General features: G+C 41.2%; 1 long non-coding RNA gene across 2 annotated transcripts; it reads right to left on the bottom strand.

The window, feature by feature from the left end:
• Positions 1 to 13010: 13010 nt before the first annotated feature.
• Positions 13011 to 24076, bottom strand: LOC309380764. Of its 2 annotated transcripts, none has more exons than XR_014173120.1 (3): positions 24048 to 24076; positions 15438 to 15643; positions 13011 to 13304 (listed from the first exon to the last, which is right to left on the bottom strand). It is a non-coding gene; the product is annotated as an uncharacterized lncRNA (long non-coding RNA). The 2 variants fall into 2 exon arrangements; XR_014173121.1 differs by lacking the exon at positions 13011 to 13304 and adding an exon at positions 14447 to 14880.
• Between the last annotated feature and the right edge of the window lie 665 nt (positions 24077 to 24741).

Consider the following 24741-nt stretch of genomic DNA (forward strand, 5'->3'; position numbering starts at 1 on the left):
CATAAATCACACCAGGTCCTGCCACTCACTCGTAGCTTCCAACAGGCTAGGGTTTCATGGCACTCTCAGCAAGAGGCTGTTTCCTTCCCTTCTTAGTCATGTGCTACTATTGATATTCTTGTCTTACTGTTATTAATCCTCTGTGAATTTGGAGAACATCTTGATCTCCAGATGAGGAGCCAATGGCCACTAGCCTTTTGGGAGAAACCATTCCTCTCTTCATGAAAGTGAATGACAACTCCCTGAGTAATCAAGCGAGAAGTTGTATTCACACTGTCAGCAATGTGACACCGGCTAGGAGGAAAAGCGAGACTTATGGGTACAGTAACTGCTTCGCCTCACAACCATTGGACCTTCAGAGTACTGTTTCTATAACCTTGGCAGAGGCATCAAAAGCCTCCGTGCAAGTCAACTGTGCGTAAAGTTCTAGACTTAAATAAATGTCATAATTTCCATGGGCAGTAAATCATGCTCTGGTTATATTTTCAGCAATGCAGTTCAGTTGTGGGCCAAAAGTATACATATAGCCTTTCCCTATTTTATTAGCAATGTGTCATATATTTAGTAGAAAGAACACTCTTGCTTTTGAAGTTTCCCCATACTCCTCTTGCATGAAACGCTCACGTTCACGAGAGCAATCCCTGAAATAAATGGGTTATCTGCTGAACCAGTACGTTTAGTCTGATTATTCCAGGGATTCCCAAACTGTATGCTGGAGTTGAAGTGTGCCTTGAATAACTGAGATGCCCTCTTGGCTACACTCACCTTCTATGCCTTTTGGAATGGATAAGACCCTTGTGGCACTGATCTAACTCATACTGATAAATGGTTAGTAACATCCTCCCAAGGGCAGGAGGAAGCTTACCCCAGAATTCTCAACCCAGCTAAGAAGTTCTGAAGAATCACCATTTCCCAGAACATATGAGCCCATCCATCCCTGATTCCTCACTGTCTGTGCATAAGGGACAGTGAGATGCAGAAGCAAAGAAAACACATTTGCTCCATATTCGAGAATGACCCCTGCCCACTGTTTTGGAAGCTGACTTTTCTAGCTAAAATTTTGTATTAATTATTACAATTAATTACTATCTTTATTTATATCCTACCTTTGCCCCAGAACTGGGATTCCAGGCGGCTCACAAAAAATTAAAAGAAACATGGATAAAACAGAAAAAGCTAAAAAGTATATAAAAGATAATAGTTTAAAAGTAATTAAACTCAAATTAAAATGATGCATTTAAAAATAAGTTTGTAAAATCTAGTAAACAAATTCAGTAGAAACAAAAGCACAGCACTAGTAAAATACCTTTTCTTATAAATAGTCAGTTCCCCAAAGGCCACTGGAATAAAATGGTCTTCACGTGCCAACAGAAGGACAAGGAGAGAGCTAGTCTAGGTAGAGAGTTACAAGTCTGGGAACAGCCACTGAGAAGGTCCTCTCCTGCATCCTCACCAAACAGCCATGTGAGGTTGGCAGGACTGAGAGAAGGATGTCCCGCAAAGATCTCAAAGCCAGGTAGGTTTGTACTGACTGGACTTTGTCCATCACTTTTCCACTGCACCAGTTATGGACTATTGTGGGTGGAGTACACTTCACACTAGCAGACCTTTTATTGCCCCCTCCCCGCCATGAATACACTATTTTGCAGTTTTCCAGCACTCTGTGTATGCATGAAGGTTAGCTCTCAAGACACAGGATTGCGCCATCAGGCACCACTGGATTCCCTCTATTACTTGGTGCCAGCAAAGAACATTGCACAGTGGAGAAAGGTCTATCATTGATACAAGGAATCCTATCCAAAGCTAACTATGGAAAACCCAGTGTGCCTACTAATCTACCCAAAACTTTTAAAAACAATATCTGGCTATGGATGGAACTGAATGGCCAGGAAAGTGTAAGTATTGATCTGAAAAAGTCTCCCAGTGGTTTAGTCCTTGTAATCATTGGGAATGTATTTTAGGAGCCAAACAGCTACAAACTCCAGCAGGCAAAATACGATTGGAAACAAATTGTCAGCTATTGTTTCAGTCACCCGTTGACCATTATCACTTTTGATATTCATTAAAGTTATGTGTGAAGAAAATGATGGCTCAATTCTGTTTGGTGGCTTCAGAGGAGCAAGCAGGCTGCAGCTGAGTTAACAGCAGGCTGCAGAACTGTGCTTAGCTGTCAAACAGACTTAGCTTCATTTCATATTTATTGGCTAGCCAGTGAGCTAGCCAAAGCAGTGAGATGGATTTTTTTTTAAAAAAATAATGAAATCAATTGTACAGCAGGAGGATGGAAGCTTCCCCCCCCAATGCCATCTGAGCGCTGCACATCACTGGGAACTGTAATATCCAGCCTAATGATGTTATGGTGGACCCAAAAGCTTGGTCACTATTTTGTGGCATTTTGTATGGTCATAATGAAGGGACTTGGGGGGTTTCAAAATAGAAGTTTAGCCATTTGAGTGCTAATGTAACGGCTCCTTCCCATAGGAGCCAACCCAGGCACTTCAGTCATCATCCGAGACCCTTCTCTGTGTCCCATTTCCCAAAGAAGTGTAGATGGTGGAGACTAAATGGACTTTCTCTGTAATGGCGCCCTATCTTTGGAACACTTTCCCCAGGGAGGCACACTTGACACCAATTTTACTATCATTTCAGCACCAGAGAAAAACATTTCTATTGCCTAATGCTCTTGGGAAAGTTTGGTCATCTTTTTGCTACAGTTACTCAATCCAAACTTTTGTTGTTGCAGTTTTACTGATATTAACTATTTTAAAATATGGTTTTATTATGTTTTACTGCATTACTTATATTTTTGGAGGGCTGAATTTGGCCTCAGGGCCTGAGATGCCCCATCCCTGATCGCAAGCTCTCCATTAATTTCAAAAGGAGAGTTTAGCTAACACCTCCTCTTTTATAGGTCAAACATAATGCCATTATACTTAATTTAAAATATTTATAGACCACCTTTCTGAGTAATATTCTCACAAGGTGGCTTACATAACAGCAGCTGTTTAGGGTGACAGCTTCAAAAACAGAATAAACAGAATAGAATCAAAAATATAATACAGTGCTTCCAAGCCACCCATGATACTAATACTGTGTGTGTGTTTGTGTGTACTGACCTCAGAGTCCTTTGCAGATTCCAGCAGATCCCTGCTCCTCTTCAGCAATGCTTAAGGATGGGGAAGACATTTGTTTGGTTCACATTTTAATGCAAATGCACCAACTCTCCCTCCGCAGACCAGTATGCAAACCAAAACACAGCAATTCTTCAAAATAGGCACGTGCACTTCTATGAGATTCTCCAGCTAAAAGTTATTAAAATATCTAGATTAAGACGTACACACATATTAGTGAAATTAATGTATTATATTAGGAGAAATCACGGGTGGATCTGTGCCTAGAAAAATGTATATATTAGCCAAACGTTTTGCAAAAACCAGTATGAATTTTCCTGCAGGTTGTTTTTTTTAAAAAAATTGTAAACTGATGAGCCACACTGAAAAATGAAAGAATGAAAAGAACTAAAAAGAACCGAAAGATTCATCCATACCTAGCCATGCACCCAGTGCACCATTGCATTGACAGTGTTCTGCTGCTATAATGGTTCTGCTGCCATTTGACGCCTCTGAATCAGTGGTAACAGAATGTCTGTGAACATCCTCAGTAGGTCAGTGCTGTGCAGGAACACCAGATTGGCTCCATCAGTGCATCTTCCTTGCAGCAATCTCCCTGCCATTTCGATCTTCTAGCTATGCAGCAGTGACCCACCTTCCAGGATGCTAGCATAGTGACTCCACTCCACCAGTGAGTTGCTTCTGAGGCTACCATTATGTTTCTCCACTGCAGTCAAGCTTAGTAGCAATCTTATGCCCAACCAGCAAACAACTCTCCCGGATACAACTGCTCTATTAATAGAAAATGATATTACAGAATTGTAGATGCAAACATGTGCTCTTCTTCTGATCTATGAGACCCAAGGAAAGTCCTGTTGGCCATGAATTCTCAACTGTAGATAAGCTCTCACCATGTGCCATGGAACAAAAAGGAAACAGAGCCGCCTTGGTTTGCAAACACCAGACATTTAAGACAAATACTGCCATTTCAGGCCAAACACTCGTCACATATGTTTCCTTTAAAGGACAAAAGTCAAGGGTTAGAGGAACTTTCAGGGGCTGGCATACACAGTGAGAAAGAGCAGAGATGGCAAAGACTCAGCTATATGAAAATGGAAAAGTAACCAAGTACTTAGTTACTCAGTAATTGCCATCAACCAGGTACCCTCCAGATGTTCTGGACTATGACTCCCATCAGTCTCAACTGGCACAGTTGTGATGGCTGGGGCTGATGGGAGTTGTGATCCAACATCTTTAGGTTGGTGAATGCTGGCTTAAATTGAAGGGGGCAGGGTTAGAAGGGTCTTAACCTTCTAAAGGTTAAGACGCGGGACGTGGGTGGCACTGTGGGTAAAACCTCAGCCACCCACGTCCCGCGTCTTAACCTTTAGAAGCATGGTTGGCGGTTCGAATCCCCGTGGCAGGGTGCGCTCCCGTTGTTCGGTCCCAGCACCTGCCAACCTAGCAGTTTGAAAGCACCTCTGGGTGCAAGTAGATAAATAGGGACCGCTTACCAGCGGGAAGGTAAACGGCGTTCCATGTGCTGCGCTGGCTCACCAGATGCAGCTTGTCACACTGGCCACGTGACCCGGAAGGGTCTGCAGACAGCGCTGGATCCCGGCCTATAGAGTGAGGTGAATGCACAACCCTAGAGTCTGGCAAGACTGGCCCGTACGGGCAGGGGTACCTTTACCTTTACCTTTAACCTTCTAAAAAATAGTAGCTAAGGGAGCAGCAAAATGCAAGAAGGCCGGGCCTTCTCTCGTTGCCATTCAAGCCTGAAACGCATCGTATAACACACACTAACTGCTGTAACCTTTTTGCTCAGTAGAATCCCCGCAATTCTCTTCTCTCTCTTGACATGCAAACAATATGAAGGCAAGGATTTCTCTGACAGCTGGTGCCTCCCAGACTCAGACTATTTCAAGATGCACTGATTTTTCGATACATAGTTATTTGAAATCTTGAGGCTAAACACAAGCACTTGCTTGTTATTTTGCCTCTCATTTCAGTTGTTCTCATTTCAGTTGTTCTCATCTTAATCAATTAGCCTCCTGATAGTGGGGGCAAATAGTGATTGAGCATTTGCAGGTGTCTGCATGCCTTCATCCAACATTTATCTATTAGCCATCTGACCCACTTGGCAAGGTAAGTTATACCCTGGCAAAACAGAATACATTGGTACCTCTGGATGCGAACGGGATCCGTTCCGGAGCCCCATTCGCATCCTGAAGCGAACATAAGATGCGACTGCACATCTGCGCATGCACGGGTCGCGTTTCGCCACTTCCACGCATGCGCGTGATGTCATTTTGAGTGTCTGCGCATGCACAAGCGGCGAAACCCAGAATTAATGCACTCCGTTACTTCTGGGTCGCTGCAGAGCGCAATCCGAAAATATTTAAGCTGAAGTATATTCATCCCAAAGTATGGCTATAATCTATACTTTTTTAGTCTGCTTAACTGTAGACGCAAGAACTCAGAACTTTGCACTCACAGAAAACTGGGCCTGGGAAGGAACAACTTTGAGACACACTATGAAACAGTTGTTTGGTTCAGTAGCAACAAACAGCAATAGTGCTTTACTGTAGTTGTTGCATGAAGACTTTGATCAGTAAAGCTGTACAATGTCATTATGTAAAGAAAGAAAGAGAAAGAAGGGAGGATCATGAACAGGTCATACAGTAGCTGATGCTCTTATATATCCAAATACACAAACCTAGAATACATTTTTCTATTTATTTAAGGAGCTGCCCCTTATTCCAGAACAGGGAGCTCTGAAATCAATCTTGTGATTTCTCTCCTTTTTTCCTGGAGTCCTGTGGTCCATCAATGCATTTAGATGAACAAAACAAGAGTGCCTCCTCAGGATTTCTTAACAGATAAGACATAAATTATCTGTTTTAAATGATTCCCGAGAATGGCTTGCTGGATCATATCAATGTCATCCGAGTCAAGAATTTGTAGAAAAATCCAAGCAACTGGCAGATGCTGGGTTACTAGTCACTGATTTACCATGAGTCTAACATTTCCACACCACTGTTCCTTAGCATCATAATGTTGTGAACTATAATGAAAGCATTTTGTTTCCGAACACACTACAGCTTCATGAGGTTGTAGACATGTAGACATGTTGGCTGTGACCCAGGCTTTGCAAGGACACACTTTCTCCGGCTTTCTGGCCGCAGGTTCTTGACCATGGTGGCTGGTGCCCACTGAGACTGGCAGGGCAGAAGGCAGAGAGACCAATGGTGGGTGGAGGCAGAACCAATGATAGGCAGAGCCACCTCCCAATTGGTTGTAAGTAAGAAGGCAGACATGTGGGGACTGGCTGAGGGCAGGCTGAGGTTGGTGCACAGTGCCCCATTTGCCCTTATGAACCAGCCCCCACTGGTTCTTGTCCATTGGAGGCTGCTTTCTCAAGCTCCTGAGATAGCCTGTCAGTTAGGCTTATTTTGGTCAGCAATGACTCAAAAACTCAATTGCATATGCTCAACAAATTGTGTGGCCCTCTTGATCAGAGGCTTTGCCCTCACCATATCCTGTATATTTGAAACTGTGGTCTGGCAACTATACATTTGGCATTGGTAGCTTCTTAGATGAATGAGGAGTGTAGCCTGTTAAAATGCACTTTCCTTGCATATGCATAAAAAAAGAAATTGGAATTAGGTCCACATTTCCAATGACTGCCAACACATTCTGTGGATTAATTCCCACTAAACCTAATTGTCGGGCTGTTTCAAACTCATCTAGCACCATTCACACAAAGTACAATACGAGAACCTTTGCCAAGACCCTTTCAAATTTGGGCCATTCCCCAAAAAATATCTATTGTGGTGCCTTGGACAGCAAAGTATATCCAACATCCATCCCCCTGAGCTATTTTGGCTTATTTTGTTTGGCTTGGCAAGGCTAAAGTATAAATCATGAATCAGGAGAAAACTTGCCAATCTGTATTTGGAAGAAACCATAATGGTAGGCAGTAAAACTTGTTGTTTGTCACTGCTCGTTCACTGAAAATGAATTTGTTCCTATGGTAACTGGTATTCCCATGTCCAATAGGATTAAGGTGCTGATGCAACATGACAATTAAGGACGTGAACAATGTTAAGGACATAAAACCAAGTGTGTATGTTACAGGATGGGACATAAAAAAGAAGACGTTATTACAATAATGGGAGACAAAGTAGACACCTTAATATTTTCTCTGTAAAAGTAGCAGAGATTGGTATACTCAAAATTTGTTCCCTAGAATACATTTTACTTGGCCTGTCAACATACAGAACATTGTTTCAAAATGATGACAACTGACTGCCCCTTTGCATAATAACAGCCAAGTTATTTTAGGACAGCTTTCCCCAGTCTGGTGTCCTTCCCAACCGCCTGGTGTTTCCGGACTATGACTGACATCAATCCTGACCAATGGCAATGCTGGGTGGGAATAATGGGGACCTGGGAGTCCAAAATATATGGAGCATTCCAGGTGGAGAAAGACTGTTCAAAGCAGAATTCCTGCAACTCATTTCATGTCACTTATGAAACAATTGTTGACAAGATGCAGTTTTCAGGTGGTGTCGTGCACATTTGTAATGAGATCCCTATTAAAAGACTTTAAACATTTCTCACTTTCAGTTGTGCCAATGGTAAAAAGCAGGCCTAGGTAAGCACGGCCACCCCAGGCATGAATTGGCAACGTGTTTAGTCACACTTTTTCAAGAGCCATTTTGGCACTACATATATGTTGCTGCCTTGTCAAGGACTAGGGTGTGGGGTGGTGGTAAACCATCTACAGTGGTACCTCGGGTTGCAGACACTTCGGGTTACAGATGCTTCAGGTTACAGACTCCCCTAACCCAGAAATAGTACCTCGAGTTAAGAACTTTGCTTCAGGATGAGAACAGAAATTGTGTGGTGGCGGCAGGAGGCCCCATTAGCTAAAGTGGCCCTTCAGGTTAAGAACAGTTTCATGTTAAGAACGGACCTCCAGAACGAATTAAGTTCTTAACCTGAGGTACCACTGTATAAGATCTCTTTAAGATTCTACATATGTGGCAATTAGGAAAGGAACCGGCTCACATTTCCATGCTTTTAAAAAAGGTGATTTACACATGCCCATGCCCTTCACACCCAATGCAAAACACATAGACATTGTACTCGGGTATCTTTGTGGCGTGAGAAACTGCCCACAATCTCTGGAAAACTCATTAAAATGGTTGCTCATGTTCCTCTCCAACTAAAAAGGAAAACTCTGTTTACTGCCAAGATTAGGTTGTTAGAAATTTCAGTGGATTTCTTCTTCCTCCTCCTCCTGTTTTTGATTACTCGTAAGTTTTTGTAGTGTAAAAGTAAATTGCAGTAACTGCATAAATTCAAGGAGCTTTTCGTTTGGAGCACTGAAATTTTATCACAGGCCATTTACCTTCCCATCATCATTCCTGTATATGGAAATGGTTGAAAAAGATACAGTATGTTAATGAATCCTGCCAACTTTCAGCTCTTCTCTTTGTTTGTCCCAGCCTTCTCTATGCCAGCTTTACAATCACCTCCTGCCAGATTTGAGCTTTGAAAATTAACATATTTTGTATATGACATATGTTTGAAATTAGCAGGAAATGCAGCCAAGAGCTAGAAATTAACCACAAAAAAGTTTTTATCAAACATTTGGGAGACAGAAAAGAATTTTGTTGGCTTCAAACATTAGGACACACTATTGTCTATTAAATTAATTCAATATGTATCACTTAGAAACTGACAGCATAATGTTGCCTGCCTGCCCGCCTGCATCTGTTCCTCTATTTAAGATAAAATTATACATTTGTGTGCATGAGAGCTCTCTGTGGGTGTACACACACACACACACACACACACCATGCCTGGTGCATCTTTTCCATTTCTCTAATTACACGTGCCACATCTTAGGAACTGTCTCTGCCTGGTATAAAGTCATTTTGCAATGGTGATTCAGGTCTTGCTGCCCATCATGGTTGGATCATTCATGAGGCAAGTTGAGACAATTGTCTTCAGCGGTGGGTGTGGGAGAGAGTGGTGGGTTGAGCCTTGCACCTCCTTGCCTGGGATTTGTCCACTGATCTTCATGGTATTCAATTCATAATCAAATTTTCAAATGAATGTTAATACATCATCCTAAGCCTGCACTATTGACAATGGGGAGAAAATAAGTGCCGTGTGGAAAGGATTTTTGTTTTTTTTCTAAAACGAATATTAAAATGCAACATCCTTTTTAATAATATTGGGGGTGAGGGTGCAAACCCCTTACGCACCCAGACTTGGAAGACGGGAACCGTCCTTAGTGAAAAGATCAGAGCACAATTTAGTGTGTGATACTGGCACGAATAAGTGCTGACAAGGGAATTCTCTGAATCCTCCTAGCACCTGAAATTTAAGCAGCATGTTTAGCAACAAATATATTTCTTTCCCTCCCAGAAGTATATAGCCACTCACTTTTCATTTTTGCTAATGTATCGCAGTGCTTGCTAATACATTATGCAAACTGTAGTTTACTTCCTGAACTTAAATGGCAAACTGATTTTTTGGCTTCCATTCATTCAGCTCCCTTTGCTGCTTAGGGAAACTCATCTTTTCACACGGAGCCTCAGTCTAGGCAAATGCGACCACAACAGTTGCCACACACGTGCTGCATGATTCATTCGCCCAGAGCCTACTTCAAATCGTTATAATTTCAGCATTACATCACGCCTGTCATTTCTGAAGCCTGTTTTCCTTTCTGGTTTTTCCTGCTCTTACCCTCAGCCAGCCTGCTAAAATATGCTGGGATGCCTATGTTTTGATGCTCTGATTCCTGTCTTGCTATTACAGTAGATTCAAGATGGGTCTTGGGCAAGGTATGAAAAGCAGAATAAAATTACAGCCGAGGATGGCCCAGATTCATAAACAAGAATATTATTTACTCCTGCCCCAATATAGTTCATACTGAAATTATTTAAATTTCTGATTCAGATGCTGCACTAAAATAGTGACAACCAGCTGAGGTTTTGCTATAAATGAATAGTTATGTGCTCATTCTATGCTATGTCAGCCATGGAACCTCTCCAGCAGCTTACAGTGAGGTCCATAAAACTGGAAAGAGTAAGTATGTGCAGATCTACATCAAATATCATTGAGTCTCACAGTCTGAAATTCAGTAAAAACGGACTTTCTTTTCCAGCATAGCTGTGAGGAAGCAACTGGAAGCTTTCAATTTAACCACAAGTTATTATTTTGACCCAAGCTAGAACTGTTGTTAATCTTCGCTATGGTTTAAGAAAATAAGCCAAGACAAACCATAGTTTGAAGCTGGCTTGCATCCCTAAACCATAATTAAGACTGACCACAGTTTGTCTGGTTTGGGATATAATGAGGCCAGTTGACATGCCTGAGGCTCATTCACATATTGCAAAGCCATAGTTTAGTGTTATACCTAAATGAAGCCAATCTGGTGATTTCCTTCACCTAAAGGAGATTCACAGAGTCTCACACATAGGAGTCAATTCATTAGAGTAATTTAATTGTTGCTATTATAAAGGACACATGAAGAGGTGAAAAATTATGGGACCATATGGCTTAACACAGCCCATATCACTGATGTGTCTGGCAGCCACACCCTCCCACAGTTCATCCATTTGGTGTGCATGAGAAGGGTCTCCACATGTATAGTAATGCACATGTGCAAAGCTCCTCCACACAGAGGGGATCCTGAGCCAATCAGCTATGTGGATAGAGCCCCTTCTCATGTGCATTGACTGCATGGGTGGTGGGGAACATAAGTGCCTGGTGTGTTGGTGGGAGATGGGGCCCTCTCACACATTATTTGATTGCATAAGAGGATCATCTGCACTGGCTTTCACTGAACAAAATTCAAAATGTCCTAAACATGGACACCACTGAGAATGAGCTATAGACTATGGTGCAAGCCACACCAAAGCCTCCTTCATTTGTGAAACATTGCTGTGCCGGTATTTTCCTCAAATGCAATTGCTGCTCCGGGGAGCTACAATACTGTATCTCAGGCATAGGCAAACTCGGCCCTCCAGATGTTTTGGGACGACTCCCATCATCCTTAGCTAACAGGACCAGTGGTCAGGGATGATGGGAGTTGAAGTCTCAAAACATCTGGAGCGCCGAGTTTGCCTATGCCTGCTGTATCTCCTTGTTTATAATGCAGTTTCATACTGCATGCCATTGGGAAATGCAGTAAAGAGTGGGAGGTTCTTAAATCATATGTGTTGTCTTATCTTTCTTGATCTTGCAATGCTGTGCTACACATCCCTGTAATTAGTTGCAAATTGGGCTGCTGGTGGGGGGATGTTTGAAAGGTCAATTCCTTTCTTTGATTTAGGTAAACATATGCCCACCTGAATTGATGCTTTTGAATTATGGTGCTGGAGGAGACTCTTGAGAGTCCCATGGACTGCAAGAAGATCAAACCTCTCCATTCTTAAGGAAATCAGCCCTGAGTGCTCACTGGAAGGACAGATCCTGAAGCTGAGGCTCCAAGACTTTGGCCACCTCATGAGAAGAGAAGACTCCCTGGAAAAGACTCGGATGTTGGGAAAGATGGAGGGCCCAAGGAGAAGGGGATGACAGAGGACGAGATGGTTGGACAGTGTTCTTGAAGCTACCAGCATGAGTTTGACCAAACTGCAGGAGGCAGTGGAAAACAGGAGTGCCTGGCGTGCTCTGGTCAATGGGGTCACGAAGAGTCGGACATGACTAAATGACTAAGCAACAACAACATGCCCACCTGTGCAGTCATTTGCATATAAAGTTAGTGTGCCTTTGCCCCCTTTTTTCTTAAAGCTGAACACATAACTATTATATAGTAAATACACATTAAATAAAGCTAATTGAAATCTCTGCCTTTTGCTTAATAGTAGGGTATTGATTGGAGTTGGACAGAGAGTGGTGTGTTACAGTGTTCTTTTACTCACTTCTTGCAACTGAACCAACTAGATGATGCATGGTCAAAGACTGTTGCACATTAATCGCGACTCACCACAATTTGCAGAGCAGGCAGTATTTTCAATGTGTGATGTATGACCATACAGAACTGTGCAGAATAGGATGCATTTTAAAGGGGACACACATGCCCAAACAAGGAAGGAAGAAATCACCGATATCCCTCCAGCTCCATTTTGAAAAATGAAGGTTTCAGGGAAAGAACCCTCCTGCTAGGTGGCTATCCAGTTGTTGACAATAAAATGGAGGATCAAACTTCATTCCCACAGACTCATTCCCACTCATAACAATATGCCATAGTTATTATAGCACATGGTTGGTTCACATGAAAATCACAACAGCGCAAGGACAATAAAATAAATAAAATGAGACCAAAAAAACCCAAGCGCTAAAGGGCTAGAACTAGTAGCATTACTACATGTTGGGACCATGTGACTCATGTTTGCTTTTAAAGAACAGTCTATCTAATTCACATTTCCCCAAGCAATACGAGAACTAAAACAGTAATCCTTTAAAATTTGCACTTCTCCGAAATTTTCAATGCACTTTTCTAGCATTTTGTCTACAAAAATGCATATACTGGGATAAAGTTGGCATAAAAATGCATAAATTAGTGAAAACAACATACAAAAATGCATTATATTACGGGAAATTCCTTTGCAAAAATGTATAATTAGACCAAATAACATACAAAACATAAGAAACTCATATTAATATCCTGATGAATTTTCATGAGGACGTTTTTAAAAATTGCAAACTGATGTGAAAATGTGGAGAACTGACCTTAAGATGAGAAACAGAGAAAAACCAAAATGAGCAGATCCTCTCATCCTTACTGATGAGCAAGAAATAGGCTGCAGTACCATAAAATAATGCTAATGTTGATCAGACTAGTATCATCAGCTTGTCCCAGAATGTCTTGGCTAAGGAGCAAATCTTGGCCAAGAAACAGAAGCCAAGGAAACATTTTCTGCTGTACAGGTTACCGTAGCTCACAGAATCAAACCATAGGTGAATTGTCTATAGTTAAATGCATTGTGGTCTAGGATAAATGGCAATAATAGGGAGGTGCAATGGAAAAAGTACAGCTGAGGAAGTCAAAGTGATTAGTAATTTAAGCAGTTTGGGAAGAGGAGTGGCATCTTCCAGGAAAAGCATTTTCAGCAGAATCATTCACTCACTGGCAGAGGTAGCTCCTTCTTAGAAATACCTTTCTTCCTAAAAAAAAAAGTGACATTTCTTGGAACAGTTTCAAAATGTGATGGATCAACACCAGTGCAACGGTAGAGCTTGCTGATATTTAATGGCTACAGAGATTCTTTTTAGTGCCACCACTTCCCTAGCCAGAGAATCCTTTAGCCTGAGTGGAAGAATTTCTAATAAAATTAAGTTACAGATAGCTTACATGAATGTAGAGGCTTCTTTCTTTTATAAACCATTGACATTAGTGCCCTCTAATCTGGCATTTTTCCCAGCTCGAAAGCTGCTAATAGCACTTTATTTCTTTTGCTATTCCATTTTTTTGTTCATAATATCTAGCACACTGATGTGTGGGGAAAACATCGTCCTATAAAAATGTCCTGATCTTATCTTAGCTAATGAATTAAATCTAGGGGTCACTGTGAGAATGCCATATTTAATAGAGGTCTTAAAGCACTGCACTAAATAAATACCTTTCATCTTGGTAACCCTATGACCTAAATTTTTAATTGCTGGAATAAGCGGCTTCTGCTTTAAATGGATTCGGCAGAGATGTGAAGCTGTTGTTAGGTTACTTAGTACAAACCCTCACTGATGTGCAGACTGGAAGATCCTGGGTGCATGCATAATCAATAATGCATCTTGCAAGTCTGGCAGAGTTCAATTGCCATATCTATTAGACCTTGACTTCTAGTATCGTCCTTTAAAATAATTAGCCAGACTTTCTGGGGCAAAATGTATGGTACATTATCAACAGTGGTGGCATAGCATGTAAAAGCTGTTTACCACCGCGCCTCCAGAACCGTGACCCAATGGTCCATTGTTACTCATTGCTACTTTTAATTCCATGTTCGGGGTGGGGGCAGGATGAGGAAATTGCAAAGTTTTCACTGCTAGTATCTTCTCCATATTATATTATTATTCATTTCATTTTATGAATCACTTCCCATGGAGCAGCCCAAAGCAATTTCACAATACAATAAAAAGTAAAACAGTTGCATATATAAAAACAGAAGCAATTAAAAGAATTACTTATATACAAACAACATCAGTTACTCAAGAGTTGTGGTGTGATATTTTATTTCCTTAAAATGTTTATCTCCCATCAATGGTTACCAGCAACTGTTCAGGAAACTTGAGCAGGCCCATAAATCATCAGGTGTCTTCCCAATATGGTGAGATTATTGTCTTTCAATAGTAATCATTTCAAGATTTTCAGCACAAATCTAAAATCACCATATGCAAATGTTATATAAATCAATGCCCACCTTTGTCCTCCCTTCCGGTGTTGCAAATTCTCTATTTGTGACACTGGCCACCCAGTATCTAAATCCCAAACAGTACTATACTACTAATTAGCCTGGGATTGTGACGATCTAGAACAGCTCACTAACGGGGAAAGGGACTGCGCATGCCTGATATACACATGACCATTAGCTATGCTCCAGCTTGCACACATTTAGTATTAGTGTAAAAGGGCCCTGAACCTGTACAGTTGGATGTGCTTAGGAGCACTTTGCACAACTGGGAACCTCAGCACAAACAGGGTTCCACTGGAACACAGAGACCTGATGTTGAAGTGATGAAGCATGGCCTACAAATTAGAGGAATAAAATAACACAACTAAAAAAATAAAAAGCAATGTAAAACAATTAAGCAAAAAGGAACCAATATAAAACCAGAGTGAAATATTGATGCAGAAACCCATTTAAACCAGCAGCAAGTTGAGTACTCAGTAATGAGTCTCAGCTTGACAGCACAGCTAAACACAGATAAAAATAATTAACTTTCAAGCCGTTAATGATGGAGCCAAATATTTACATACCTTCCACAAATATGAGGCCACCAACAAGAAGACCCTGCCTCTAGTGCCTGACAATATCATTGATCTTTATTGTGGGCTGTGTGCAGGGCCTCTGAGTGAGGCTGACCTTAAGGCGCAGACAGGTTCATATTGCTGCAAGCAATCCTTCAAATAACCTGCCCCCAAACCATTTTGCTTTTTAGCCCATGGACGGTCTTTGGTTTGTATTAAACTTAGTTTGATACCCAGAGTAGATACACTGAAATTAGTTCATTTCCATTCATTTCAGTTCTGGAAATTAATGGAAATGATGTAATTTGTGTGCGCACTGAAGAGCGTGTACATACCTCAAATTATTTTGAACCTTTTCAGCACCAAAGATGTCTTGCTGTAACCTCTGAGTCTTGCACAAACAGAAATCAAGGCAGAAGTTTCTTTGTGGAACAGAAAGGTAATTTTCCAACTGGACTTATATGGTGTACCACCAACAGCATTATCAAACCAGCTGTAGTGTGTGCAGAGCTTCTCATTTTTATTCATGTACGCCAACCTCCTGCAAATATAGCAGAAACAGAATGTAAAAATAAGTTAATGCTCAAAGCCAAACCTGCTAAAATTAGTTAACCAAATTACATTAAACTCTCCATCTGCTTGTTACAGTATCCTGACAACGACAGCAGCAAAGCAAATTTGCTGACTGGTTTATTGAGTGTGCCACTTGTTCAAAATAGAAAATTAAAACAAAGTTCTCCCCTGCAGTACATATTATTTGTACCCTAATGCTACATTTATACAAATACTGTTTTCTTGGAATGGCTGCATATTTATTCATCGTGTTTTTTTCCCCAAGCTGACTTCTAAAGCTTCCCCTACTCCCCACAGTAATGCAGCAATTATCATTTTAATCATAATAATTTATGTTGTTTATCGCGAACAACTATAAAACACAGCTTTCTTTCTATTTTACCTTTGGGCCCCATCAACTGATGCTGAGAAATTTCATTTCCCAAGCTGAATAGACCATCACACCTTTATTTGTACTAAAAGCTCTGGCAAAAAAAAGGGGGGAGCATTTCCTCATATACCTACAGAAAAATCTTACAAGACTGAAACCATCAGTGAGAGAGTAGCACTCTTAGAGATTCTGCTAGCTTTATATTTAAGCATTAAGGCTGTAAACCTAGTCAAACTGACCTGGCGGTTTGAAGTTAATGGGACTTACTTTTGAGTAGGCCTGCACATGCGACACTGTAATGTTGAATACATTAATCCTCATATTGTTTAAATAACCCTGGAAGACAATAGCCTGGATCCAGAAATGATCAAACACAATACGTGGTTGCGTGCAACTAGTGTCATGCTCTACACCAGGCCTGGCCAAACTTGGCCCTCCAGCTGTTTTGGGACTACAATTTCCATCATCCCTGACCATTGGTCCTGTTAGCTAGGGATGATGGGAGTTGTATTCCCAAAACAGCTAGAGGGCCAAGTTTGGCCATGCCTGCTCTACACAATTACTCATTGTCACTTATATAAATTGATATTCCTGTTTGTACAGAGGTGCTTCCACATTTATCCAGTGTAGGGTTGCTGTAGGTTACATTGCATTCGTCTTTGCTTGCCTGGACTGTAGATGGTTTGCTGAACTTATCCACAGGCAGCGACAGCCAATGCTGGAATGCATGCAGTAAAGGTAGAACTTAAGATTAGCTCCTTTCCTTCTAGTATATATGGGCAGGTGGAAATAAGCATGCACACAAAGTCCTTAGCACTTGGGCAGAGCAGGTACTGGATTGAGAAATCTCTCCTGGCTTCACGATCCACAGTCTGCTGGTAATAATAATAATTTATATACTTCCATTCATTCAAAGACCTCAGGGCAGTTCACAGGATAAAAAATACAGGATAAAAGCACAAAACAAATATTTAAACCTGGGAAAAACAAAAATCCCCTCTTCCATAAACACTTTTAAAAGGCCGTAGAATATTAATCAGCCCAAGGCCTGGCTGAGGAAGAACATTTTTGCCTGGCTCCTAAAGATGTATAATGAAGATGCCAGGGAACCCTCCCCAGGGAGAGCATTCCCCAAACAGGGAGCCACTGCAGAAAAGGCCCATTCTCATTTTTGCCACCCTCCGGACCTTACATGGAGGAGGCCCATGAAGAAGGGCCTCAGATTATCATCACAGGCTATGGTTCAGTTTATTTGGGGAGAGGTAGTCCTTGAGGTATTGTGGCACACTAATAAATACCATAGGGACGCAGGTGGCGCTGTGGGTTAAAGCCTCAGCGCCTAGGACTTGCCGATCGAAAGGTCGGCGGTTCGAATCCCTGCGGCGGGGTGCGCTCCCGCTGCTCGGTCCCAGCGCCTGCCAACCTAGCAGTTCGAAAGCACCTCCGGGTGCAAGTAGATAAATAGGAACCGCTTACCAGCGGGAAGGTAAACGGCGTTTCCGTGTGCGGCTCTGGCTCACCAGAGCAGCGATGTCACCTGGCCTCTTAAGTGAGATGGGCGCACAACCCCAGAGTCTGTCAAGACTGGCCCGTACGGGCAGGGGTACCTTTACCTTTACCTTAATAAATACCGTATTTTGAGCTCTATAAGACGCACCGGACCACAAGTTTTTGGAGGAGGAAAACAAGAAAAAAATATATTCTGAATCTCAGAAGCCAGAACAGCAAGAGGGATCGCTGCGCAGTGAAAGCAGCAATCCCTCTTGCTGTTCTGGCTTCTGGGATAGCTGCGCAGCCTGCATTTGCTCCATAAGACGTACACACATTTCCCCTTACTTTTTAGGAGGGGAAAAGTGAGTCTTATAGAGCAAAAAATACGGTACATGCCAACAAACATCTATATAGTTAAACCTATGGTTTTCCCAATAGTGATGTATGGAAGTGAGGCTGATCGCCGAAGAATTGATGCTTTTGAATTATGGTCTGGAGGAGACTCTTGAGAGTCCCATGGACTGCAAGAAGATCAAACTTATCCATTCTGAAGGAAAGCAGCCCTGAGTGCTGACTGGAAGGACAGATCCTGAAGCTGAGGCTTCAATACTTTGGCCACCTCATGAGAAGAGAAGACTCCCTGGAAAAGACCCTGATGTTGGGAAAGATGGAGGGCCTGGAGTGCTCTGGTTCATGGGGTCACGAAGAGTCGGACACAACTAAATGATTAAACAACAACAACAAACAAACAAACAAATACATATTGTTAATTATTTCTGCTGGATTTGGGTTCATTGGGCATGTGAAGTGGCTCTATATGCAAGTAGATACATGCATATGGGCCCTTCTATTGGGGGTGGGGGGAATCCTGGCCTCATCATACACATAAGATGTCAAAGAGAAAAATAACTATCAAACTTTTAAAGGCAGCCCTGTTTAGGGAAGCTTTTAATGTATAATAGGTTAGGGTTTAATGTATAATAGGTCAATTGTTGGAAGCCGCCCAGAGTGGCTGGGAGGACCCAGCCAGATGGGCGGGGTATAAATGATAAATGATAAATAATAATAATAATAATAATAATAATAATAATAATTTAAGAGCACTTCACAGAACTGACACAATTACAGTGTGGGGGGGTGGTAGTTAGGGATATACACAATAGGGTTTGTGTGGACCTCTCAGTTAATTGCCTATTTATAAGTCAATGGCTAAGCCAATACTTTCAGCAACATATACTTCCATGCAAGTATATTATAGAGCAGCATTTTGTAATCTGGTGGTCTCCAGATGTTTTGGGCTACAACTCCCATAAGACCAAACCAGAATGGCTGTGCTGACTGGAGCTGAAGACCTAAACATAGAAATTGTAAGAGTTCCATTTCAATTGTGTAACCCTGAAGACAACAACGAAGTATTGAGTAGATGAGTTTAATATAATATATAATAAGTGCACCCTGAGAATCTTGTTGAAGAGGATTAGTCTTCAGGAGGGAAGAGGACCCTGATCTCTTCCCCTCTCTTACCTCAGCACATAATGATCAGCTATAGACCATTAATGAAGTTTATGAGGATTATTGCCTATAATCCCTAGTGTAAAATTAGCTTGGTAAGCAGTTATCAATTTCCTTTGGAAAAGACCCATAGCTTTGTGGTAAAGTCTCACACACCAAAGGTTGGTTTCTCCAGACAGGGATGGTGGGGGAAAACCTCTCTTCTGAAACCACAGAGATTTACTGCCTATCAGTGCAGACACAAACAAGCTAGGTGGATCTTCGGTCTGACTTGGCATAAGGCCAGTTCCAAAACTGTGGGTTTCATGGTTTGCCTGTTAAGAACAGTGGCTGTCAACAGTGGGTTCAGCATATTAAATGTTCATGTTGATTTTTTCAGTGCTTCTCTTAATTTTTATTGCTTCTTTTATTTCTTGTATGGTATTTATGCATGATTGTGTTCAATATTGTATTTTATGGAATTCAAATTGTAAAGCAAAAAAATACAATATTAAAAAATAAAAGCACTACTAAATATATAATTAAAAACCATACAGCATTTACCCATTACAATTGCTACAACAGGCAGTAAAATCATTAAGTCTTGGCCCTCCAAGACTCTTGACAATTTTCAAGTGGTCCATGGTGGATGGGAGTTTGGGAGCCACTGTCGTAAGTTATCTTCCTATAATGTTCCTAATTGTCTAGCTAGCTTTTCATAGCAGGATGTTGCATTGACATGAAACTACAAATTGGTGCTGATATGGTATTCCTTGTATATAATTTGGTAGGGGGGAAAATCCAGTATGCATCTGCACAAGGGGTTTATTTTGCTCATATGGGATCTGTTTTGACTCAAGACTGCAATTATCCCTTGCTTACTTGGATGACAGCCCTGGGAATGGAAGCAGAAGATAAAGACATTTTCCAGAGGAAGGTAGTCTCTTGCTGCAAAGGCAAAGAGTTTTGTGGTACTGCACCAAATTGATTACGGCGTTAAGCTTTTGTGGGCTGCAGTCCACTGTATCAGATGCATGAAGTGGCCTCCTCAGTTGCAGGTGTGTGTGAATCTTCTGCTGAAAATAGCCTCATCCCACCAAAGCTGGCATTTACCCTCCCTGGTAAAACTTATGGACATATAGAGCTATTCTGGGAACTGTTGGGAGGATCAAGAGAAAAAACCATGAAGTTCCAAGAATCATATGTGGTTTCCCTTGTCTGTTGGAGAAGTATGCTGAAAAAGCCACAAATTATTATTCCAAAACCAAAGTGGGATTGCAAGTTACATTACGGGCTTCCACAAAATAATATACAATTCCATCTTAGTGCTTGTCAGAAAGCATACACACATACAAAATGGTTTCTAAAATGTTTTTAAATACCTTGCTCAGATTTTGGTTGGGTAACAGGCAATTTCATACATAATTGTGTATTATAAGGTATTGGCCAAAATCCAAAGATTCACAAAACAAGTTCTGAATGCCCTTATGGTTTCTTGAACAAGCTCTGTGACATAAAGCAAACTGCTTTTGAAACTTTCAAAAGTTGCCGTTCAAAGGGGATTGGGGAATCCATAATTCTACTGGGCATGTCCTAGCTGACCTCAAGCAACTCTTTGGATCTCTGCCATTGATTTATAATCTAGATGGAGTTACTGTAGGTATAACTAAAACCACTGAGACTAATGCACTTAGTGAGCTGAATTCTGTGCAGTGATTGTGATGACTGAATATATATCAACAGTCATAAAACCCTCATTTCTTGCAAACCATGGGAAGTGTGCTTTTGTAAGAAAATGTCTTCATACAACCTGTATATTTTATGTACAAACAAGGTTTTGAGGGTATGTCTGTGGACATATTCTGTTTCAATTTCAAACTGAGTGCAGCTGCAGTAAATTTAGTTGTGTTAGAATATGCAGTGGGCCTCTTTCCTTCTAAAGAAAAGTAATGCCTGATCCTAACCATATTTAGTTGGAAGCAACTTGTATTAATTTCAGCAACATTTAAATCCCAATTAAGTACAGTCAGAACTGTAGCCTTAATTTTACATTTGGACAGAGTTGTTTTTGGAGTAGCTTTATGGCAAAACAGATCGTGTCCAACGTCATGCCACCTGCATAAACAACTTTCTCCGTACGGCTTGCCCTGAAAGATCTTTCCCAGGCTCCACAGAGGAGAACAATGTTGCTGTTTCCTTTCCAGTACAATAAAAGCCAATACAGAACCAAGGAGTAAAACTCAAGGTTTAAGCTGGACACTTATTACAAAATCTTGGAAAGATTTTTTTGCAGAAAACAAGTTTGTGGATATGCATTTAATATTGGCAAGATAATAATATAGAAATCCCAGCACTGCTGTTTCTGCTTCAAATTGTATCAACAATTACATAGAACACAGAAACGAACAATTGCCATACAGTAATACTTAAACAACAGCCAGAACTTCCTGTCTTACATTGTCTCGCAGTTATTTCCTACCAAAATAGAACTAAGCATTGCCATTGTTCCAAAAATGACAAACCCTCAACTGTTTGAGAAGACCTAAATCTTTTTTTGTTTAGTGTAAATTTCTTCCTCTACAGTAGTCACCAAATTTCCCTCATCCATTATCCCACCACTGAAGCTGCCAATTATTCCAATAGTTTAGAAAAAGTATATAAGTAGCAGTTAATATGTTTCATACTAAGTTCTAGTGTTTAAAAAAATTTTGAAAAATCAGAAAAGAAATAGTTTTGGGTTTAATATAATGTACTAATGGCTTGTATCAAATGTAGCACTAAATCACTCATTTTGTCACTCATTTCTACTAGCACAATGCAACTTTCCCCATCTCTCCTCTTCTCCCTCCCACCTCTAAATCTGTTCTGGGGTTTCTCCCAGCCCTTTGGAGCATATTTGGGGAGGGGGAAAGTTCCTTTGTGCAAGCATAAATCCTCATGGAACAAGGGCAGTGGATGGCACCTGTATACAGGTAACTCTCAGCTTACATGGGTTATTTTCCGGATATAATGCCTAAAGCCATGATTGTGTATAGTCAAAATACACTGGGTTCAATGGTGGGTGAGATTACCAGAGTCTTTTTTCCTGGATGCCTACCTCCTATCTGCTCCCTATGTAATGTTTTAAAAAACTTTTTTTGCGAAGCACGTAAAGCTGAATGTACACAAGTTACGTGTACACAAGACGCGAGCTACCTGTATTTTAGAAATTGGACCTACAACAAAATGTTGTGCTGTGCCTCGTATGTGCTGCAACACTCATGTTCTCCATACCCTAGTCTCCTTTCTGCATTGCTCCTCCTTACACCACCTTCTCCTGCCTCTTTGCTTCCTCTTCCCACATAAACAACTGTTTTCTCATTAATTGTTGGCAAAGTGTTTCATAGAATCATAGACTTGGAAGGGACCATGAGCGTCATCTAGTCCACCCCCTGCCATGCAGGAACCTTTTGCCCAATGTGGGGCATGAACCCACCACCCTGAAAGTCTCATGCTTTACCGACTGAGCTATGTTGAGCAGGATATGCATGCTACACAACATGGATAACTAACTCACTTCCACATTTGCACCGAGCTACTTTCCTCTCAAATGTTGCTCTACTTCTGTATTCCTGTATAGTGGTACCTCGCAAGATGAAATTAATTCGTTCTGCGAGTTTTTTCGTCTTGTGAATTTTCCTCTTGCGAAGCACGGATTCCAACCCAAAATCCAACCCCCCCAAAAAAAGTTTTAAAAGTTTAACTTACCAAATGGCTGCAAAAGAAGTTTTGGAAAAGCTTCAAAAATCACCAAACCCTTCAAAAACCTCAAAAAAGGCTCAAAAAAGGAAACAAACTTGCAAGACGTTTTCGTCTTGCGAAGCAAGCCCATAGGGAAATTCATCTTGCGAAGCAACTCAAAAAACGAAAAACTCTTTCGTCTTGCGAGTTTTTCGTCTTACGAGGCATTCGTCTTGCGAGGTACCACTGTATTAACACAGCTCCTTGCAGGCTTTGCACATCTATTTTGAGTTCTGAGTAGGTAACTCCTGGGCCCCACTGGGCAAGGAAGGTTCTTCTTATACTGTAATCTATTTGTTCATGCCTAAATCAGTTTCAGATCTCTTTGAGCCCTGGGAGCAATTTGATCCAAGTGTGTTTTGTGGTCACTGACCAGGGCTAGAAAAGTGATGCCATCCTCTTCAGTGTTGGTGCTTGGATTGGGGTTAAAACACCTGATATAAGTGCTTATTTATGATCTTAAAAAATCCCAATAGGGTGGTTTTTTTACATGTATTAAAGGACTGTATTGGGCAAAATAAGCTGGGCTCCTGAGATCGTTGGTAAGATCATTTACCCCAAACCTCTGCAGCTATTGTTGTTGCACTTGGAACCATTAATAATAAGTGGGGAAAGTTGTGTTTCTGATTACGTTTCATCGTATGCCAAGGCAGCTGCTGGTGCGGTAGCAATCTGCAGCAAATTAGATGGCAGTTAAAGTGAGATTTTCCACAATCAAGAACAAAGCAGGGCCAGTTAGTATAAGGACAGCTTGTTCTTGTTGCTAATGTGCTTAAAAACTTGCTGTGCATAATTTGAAACAGCTCCTGTGCAGGGATGCTGACTTTGGTTTCTGTGGTCTAGAGCTAAATCAAAACCAAATGGAGGAGGTTGAAGAAGAAGATGACAAATTAGATACTGACATCTTCTGCTCTGGCTACAGGGATTATTCTTCTTTTTCATTCTGACTATTGATTTAAAAGTTAATTTCCCACAATATTAAAATACTTAATGGAAGACAGATGACTGAAACCTGGAATCCCCAGCCAGCTAGTTGCTGAAGGAAAGCTCAGACAAACTACCCTGTACATCCAATACAAATTATTTAAAGATGTAATAAACTGTTATGGAAAAAGTTGTTGAGCGCCTCCTTAATGCTTGGTTGAATGAAACACTGAGAGCTTCAAGCGAAACATTTCTCCATCCACCAACTGGACAAAATGAAAGCAACATGCAGCCCAAAGACTGGCACTCTTTTGACCTGATACTTTTCTCACTCAGCAAGGCAGTAGAGTCAATGTCAATGGTATGGAAGCATGGCTCTTTTCTGCAGGACCTACAGCTCTGTGCTGTCCTTATCTTCAAAGGTATAAGAGGAGAGATGGAGAACCTATGGTCCTCCAGATGTTGTTGGACTTCACCTCTCATCAGCCCTGGCCACCATAGTCAGGAAAAATGGAAGTTGCAGTTCAACATATTCTGCATCTTTTGTGTACAGAAAGACTACACAAACAAACAAATGCACACGAACAGTCCTTCAGATGCAAGCTGCAGCTGTTGGGAGTCAATTTTCTATTATACACTCCCATGCCACCATGTTACTAGACTGCTGATTGTATAAGAGTCTTATTACTGTCGTTGCATATATTGGTAATAACTTCTTGGGTCGATGGTTGTGTTTGAGTCTACGAAGGGCTGCCTTTTAAGCTGGTCTAGAAAATCTCATCTGAATGCACCAGGTTAGCAGTTTGACCCTCAAAATATAAGAGTTGATTTTCAGCTTATCAGTCATGTACACACAAGTTTAAAACTGTAGTTTGCGTGCAAAAACAATATTGCCCAACTCCAATAAAGCTTCATTGCTCAAAGGCAGCCTTTACTTTTCTCATCCTGATGCCTACCAGATATTTTGGCCTATGATTCCCATTGGCTCCAGCCAGCATGACCAGGAACCT

This window comes from Podarcis melisellensis (assembly GCF_964234715.1).
Source record: "Podarcis melisellensis genome assembly, chromosome: 11".
NCBI lineage: Eukaryota > Metazoa > Chordata > Lepidosauria > Squamata > Lacertidae > Podarcis > Podarcis melisellensis.